This window comes from Caenorhabditis briggsae, assembly GCF_000004555.2.
Source record: "Caenorhabditis briggsae complete genome, chrII, whole genome shotgun sequence".
In the NCBI taxonomy this organism is placed as follows: Eukaryota; Metazoa; Nematoda; class Chromadorea; order Rhabditida; family Rhabditidae; genus Caenorhabditis; species Caenorhabditis briggsae.
Window position 1 is genome coordinate 15640997 of NC_013486.2, and position 6789 is coordinate 15647785.

Below are 6789 nucleotides of genomic sequence, written 5' to 3' on the forward strand. Positions count from 1 at the left end.
TTTGGATTTGTGTGTGTGTGCGGTGGGAGCTTGCGACTGAAACTTGAATCTTGTTGAAAAAAAACATTATTAAGACAAATAAGGTCTTTAAGTAAGGTCTTAGTCTATTAAGGGGGCACATGAAGAGTTATGAAAACATGAAAATACCAAAAAAAGAAAGGGGTATGACAAAAATATTTGCCAAGAATGAAGACATGATTTCTTTCCGGTCCAGATGTTGTGTATTTAACATCACAAAAACGGACAAACGGGGCGGAGCTTATAAAGGCCCACCCCAATCATGTCTTCTTCTTGAAAAGGAACCAATTATTTTCAGATTAAAAAGTGTCGAAGGAATAAGGAGTTGAAGAGAGAAATACATGTGTAGAAAGTGATGATGACAAAATGACGACGATTCGAAAAACGGTTAAGACGATTTAAAGGCAAACATCATGGAGAAGGAGAAGAGATGGGCGGGATGCAAAGGGGTTGAATAGATTCTGAAAAATCGAAAAAAGTCTTTTGAAGCGCAAAATATGATTTGCCTTTTTTTGGTAAGCTTCAAAGGTGACGTATGATGATGGTGAAGGTTTACTGTAGTCTGACAAAATAATAATTTTGGTAGACGGCCTAGCTACTTAAGGGTCTTAAGAAGTGACCTAAAATGACGTGGGGGGAGGTAAAAATCAAAAAAACCGCAATTTTTGACATTAAATAAAATTTAGGTGGTGTAAAGTACCTAGGTTTCTAGTAGCTAGATGTTTGTCTGCAGTTTTCCAAGTTTACCATTTTTACCTATTTCTCGGCTCGCATTTTGAGCTCAATTCCAAGACAAAAACAAGATATCAACAATCTGTCAACTGATAAAATGTTACGGATATTATGATAAACATTTTATCAGTTGACAAATTTTACATAGCTTCTGTAGGAAACGAGATAATTGAGCTCAAAGTGAGTGGTTAGCTTTTTTAGACGTTCAAGGGTCTTACGGTATTTGGGGGTCAAGCCTGAACTACTGTCTTACTGTAGTTCAAAAATGACGCAAACTCCCGGAAAAAAAATACACGATGACAAATCTTCTGGACTTTTATAGGTGAGCCAACCCATCGCATGACTCATTGTCCATTGTTGTGCACTTCGCTGCGCAACCAACATATAAAAAAGGTTGCAGAATGAGAAGGTGGTACAAATAAACAAACAGTGGTGGTGGTGGTGAGCCGATGTGCAAATGTGTCGTAGAGAGAATGGATCATTATAAAGGATGTGTCATTTGCTAAGAATTTTGAGATGGTTTTATACTTTTTGGGTTCAGCGCGGTGGGTTGGGACAAAAGGAGCTAGAGGTTTGAACTTTTCGGATGGTACTATTCTTTGAACTATTCGGGGGGTGACAAATCTAAGTAAATAGGATAGAATGAGCAATATTTAATTTCATTGATACGATCCAATGGGTCTAGTCACATGCAGACAAACAGAAGCCAAGCCAAGCCAAGCCAAGCCAAGCCAAGCCAACTGGCATCCAACGGACATCCAACGGACATCTAACGGACGAGCTTTTTCCTCTGTGTGCAGGTTTGTCCAAAAGTACAGAGATATTTCAAAATTGACCTAGATGTTCTATCTTCCTTTGTTATATGTCCAAAATACCAAAACTAAAGTTCAGAACTCTAAAACTTTTTGTTGAAAAAATAAAGTTTTGAAAAGTGTGACAAGCTTTTGATGTACATGTTTGCCGAGACTATCAATGCAATTTGAATCGAAAAAAAGTTTGAAAAACGCTCAAAAAAATGGGTCACAAGATAGCAGATTTTGAAAAAAAAGGAATACAATGAAGAAGAAAAAAGGGGAACTGAAAAAATCGGGAAAACTGGAACTATCAGGGGGAAAAAAGAGGATGCACCGGTTGGAGTGTCTCTAATCAGATTAATTACTGATAATGAGAAGGAAGAGAGCAAAGACGTGATTTTTGCAAAGTTTAGAAGTTTCTGGAACTTTTAAGAAACATTTTCCCATAGTTTATAGTTTATAGATGATCCTGGAATTTCGTCACTTTATCATTTTCTGATATCATTTTCTCTGAAAACTTAAGCTCTTGGTGAGAAAGATGTGAATGACAATTAGGTTCTAGATTTTTGTCCAGGAAATAATTTAAAATTTCTTAAAATTTCGAAAAGCCAAAACATTTTTTTGAATGAATCGCTTCTATAGAAGTCATGTGAGCCAGAACTAGAAAACTGAAGAGAACTGGAGGGAAGAAACAAGAACAATTTGAGGTAAAAGGCACACTGATAAGGGGCAAAAGTGAAGATTTTATCTTCTTTTTTTTCGTCTTGCGAAATTCCTAAAGAAGCGAAAAATGTGTGAAAATGTGTGTGACGAATTCTAACAACTTTTGTGGTTTCCGGTTGCACACAGAGCAAGATTTTTTGGTGAAGAGGAATTTTTCGAAAATCATTAAGACACTTTTACAGTGATCAGAAAATACATAGTCGTGAGGGGCTGGAAAAAACGTGTCAAATTATAGCTTTTCAGAGGGTTATCAACAATTCAATTATCAGTCTGTAAGTTCTGCGTCAATAAGCAGAGTGACCTCAATATGGTCCATCTAGGGTGGGAGGAGACGAAGCTAAAAGCTCGGTCACTTTATGGCTTGTAACTTAGCTCACAGACGAGTTATAGTTTTTCAATTAATATCATTTTGTAGTACTCGTGGAGTTCTACCCTATGAAATTTAGTAGGTCTAAAAATATTGATTCTAAAAGAAACTATGGCAGGATTTGCGAAGGTCCGGTAAAGGCCCTCCTTTAATCCCCAATTTTCTGATTCGTGCCTTCTTTCTTAATTAAGTGAAATTTAGTTCAAGTGGAAGTCAATTCGTCAACTTTGCACTTGGCCAACTACCCCATCACAACAAAACAGAAAATCTTTTGCCACGAATCAGAATAAGTCCAGAAAAATGAGTTTGGTTATAAACTCCAAAGCATAGACCATGAAACAAACATGTCAATGATCTCCGTTTGGTTTTAGTCGGGAGAGAGAGAGAGAGAGAGAAAATAGCAGAGAGGGTAAGTGATAGCTTAACTGTCAGCTGATGAAGACAAGGTAGTACTAAAGCGCTTAGCTAGAAATTCGGAGCTGTGGTCAAAGTCGTCGGAGGCAGAAATGTTTGCTTCTAGAAAAGGTTCGAGTAGAAGGGTAAAAGAACTATCAGGCTACAATGGTGAGGTGATTTTTAGGGTGGCTATAATACCATTAATCAGTCTGACCACCATTTGTACCTATGGAGAAGACAAAGTCGAATGCTACGATTATTTGGAAGCTAGCTTTTATATCCAGCTTCTAACTACCCTTATCTTGTTCCTATATGTTCACTTTGAGCTCAATTAACCAACAGAAGCTCACCCAGATTATAAATTTTGAGCTCAATTTTCTCGGCTCCTATGAGAGATATTAAAATTTTGTCAACTAATAAAACATCCGTGATAAAATGATGAATAATTTATCAGTTGACAGATTATTGATATCTTCTGAAGGAACCGAGATAATTGAGCAATACTGTAATACTCATAATAGTCATCACAACTAGTCTTATCCCCTAGGATTACAACCATTTCCTCCTACCTTTCGTCAGATGTGTCGAATTTGTGTCCAATTGTGACCGAATGTGGTCGGAAACGAGTTCAAAAAGTTTCGCCTAATCCTAATTTCAAGTCTCCGTTGGGGGTTTAGTCATTCTTTATATAGTACAAGAGGTGCGGAAGAAAGGGAAGACGATAAAATTTTGTTTGTACGAGCCTCTCGTTAAAAATGGCAACAATATAAACATAAAGTCGGCATGGTCTTTAAGATTGTAATGTATCAAATATCCTTGATTATTTCCAGCTCTCTACAGATTTCTTATCAAAAAATCTAATGTTTCAAATAATGTTGAATACCGTAAACCCTCTAATACAAGCCCACCCTATACGCTCACTTTGAGCTCAATTATCTCGGTTTCTTTGAAAGATGTCAAAAATCTGTCAACTGATAAAAAATAGGTTACATTATGATGAATAATTTATCAGTTAAAAATTTTTGATGTCTCTCGTAGGAACTGAGATATTTGAGCTATACCCTGTTAAAAAACGGTAAACAGGAATCGCGCGGGTTTCAGTCAAACACTCTATAACTAAAACTGTCAAGTCAAAACCACAAAACCCATTTTTTTCCATAATCCTCCGCGTTTCACACTTTCAAAGTTCATCGATAATACTGTGTGTGTATAACACCAGACGCGCTGCGCTAGCTTATCAAACTATACTAGGCGATTAGGGTTAGGCCTAGTTAGGTAGGGTGGGCCTATGGTCAAGGGCTGGCAGATAAGCTCAGTATCAAATAGCTGAGAAACTAGGAATTTTCAAGAAAGTGTGTGGATGCAAAGTTTTCAATCTAGGTCTGTTTTACACCCTCCAAAGTTTTCAAAGTGTTCAGAAACTTGACAGATGAGCTCTAGACTCTTGAAAATGACCGAAAATCAACAGAAAAACGCGCTTTTGTATAGCTGGTAGGGTACTGTAGGTAGAAACTGATGGACCTAGATAAGCATAGCTAGCTTTTAAGAAATCCGTAGCTCACACTGAACGAGTGAGGGATGTCAAGATCAAGCTCTGTAGCTGGATAGGTTAGCCTGAAGCTAGGCGGCTAGCTTTAAGCTATAAGCTAGCTATTAGGAACTTTACCTTTTACTGAAAGTCTCTAGAAGATTAAAGCAACCTCAAGATCAGCAAAGATGTCAAGAGTGAAGTTTTGCTTACTAAAAAAGCGATCACCTATATACCGATCGTTTTGCTTCGAATCATAATAGGCGTGGTACCTACCGCCAAGGCGAAAAAAAACGATAAAGTTTGGAATTTCGTCTCCATGTGTGCAAACATACATTCCTCCCATTTCTCTCTCACTCTCTCTCCATGTGCTAGCAGAGGTGTGAAAGTACGTCATCAACCCGGACTGTCATGGAAAAACACTACGAAACCATTCATGACCACCCACTCGCTGTCCGGAAAAGAAAAGCAACGAAAAAAATGGGTTGACACACTTTTTGTTGACATCATAAAAAAAGGAACTCCGGAAGACATCTCCATGATGTGTATTTTTGTGGTTTATGCGTAGGTGCAAAGAGGTTGACTCAGAAATGACCTGGATGATGACCTATTGTTGCAAGACGGGAGTATGATGAAATTTTGGTTAACCATATGGTTTCGGATTAAGTCTCTTGCAAATGATGGCGCCTGTTTGGTGGTGGAGGAAAAATATATGCAAAGTTTCTAGATTATGATTCAGGTGACGGAAAGTTTCTAGACGAGTCTAGGGGCAGAACGGGAGCATACCGTAAAACCTGTATTAAAAGGGCCCTTCAGATTGAAAGACCCCTAGAGAACCCACGAAAAAATAGAATTACCGACCTTTCTAGTACATATCATTATCATTACTAATAACATTCACCAAATTCTGTATGTGCGTATGTATGTAGCGTGCCTTTTCCCCCATTCAAAATTAACCGATTGAGCTGAAACATGGTCAGATAGATCAGAATTGTGTCTTAGTTGATGCCCGAACTTTTGGTTTTGGAGTCTTCTGGAGACGTTTCTTGGTTTCACCGCACTAAAGAATGGTGAGCAGAAAGGGCGATGGTGGAGGGCGACCGGAGGCCAAGAGGTTCAGCCCCGAAGGAGCCGTAAACCGACTGTTAATACTGTATTCAACAACTGTTTATTACTGGGATTAAAGTTCTGATTTAGGATCTTCTGGGCGTTCGCAGTTGGGTTTGGCGTAGTTCCGATAGCCTAAATCATCCTAAATCAGATTTAGGACCAGATGAGGTTCCATTTCTTGTGGAGAGAAGAGAGCAACCATTCGTTCCGACGATGTAGGAGGTTGTGACTTTTGAAGATGTTGCATTGGGTTTCGGCGATGTCCAAGTGGCATTAGCATTCGGATCCTTGGTCAGCCAGTCCAATGTTGAGGAGATCCTTTGGATGGTTTCATTTTCCCAGATGTCTGTAGGTCGGGTTGCTTTGAAGCTTTGTATCACTGGATTCGCTCCAACTATAGAACATCGGGACACACCGTGTTACAGACAGACACCAATATACCATTTTTAACGACGGTTCCTAATTCGAAAGCCTAACATTCCTAGATTTTTCCCTGCTCTCTACAGATCTCTTAATAAAAAATCGAGTGTTTCAAATAATGTTGATCCCCTAATAGAAGCGCACCCAAACAGTCAACTTTGAGCTCAAATATCTCGGTTCTTTTGACAGATATCGAGAGTCTCTCAACTGATAAAATGTTGCTGATATCATGATAAACAATTTATCAGTTGACAACTTTTTGATATCTTTTAAAGGAACCGAGATAATTGAGCTCAAAGTCAAACGGTTGGTTGGGCGTCTATTATAGCGATAACTCGGTTGCTAGCGAACCGATTTGGCTTTAAATTAGTCAGATATATTCTAAACTTCCAATTTGTCCCATTTTTCGAATTTGGAGTTTTCTTTACACTGAAGTACGCTTAACTTACACTCCATACTTGAAGACTACGCCTTTTTCAGTGAACAAAGACCTCAATTAAAAAAAAAAATGCCTCAAATCTCATAATTAGACACCGTAAAACCTGTATTAGAAGGGCCCTCTAACCCGTGTGTCTTTTCGAAAAAAAAATTTATCGAGAAATGCCTTTTTCGAGACAAATTCATCTTGCAGTCGTGGCCTAACTTTTGCAAATACTGTTTTCTAGGCCACCACTTCAAAATGCCCTAAAATGGCCCTGGTG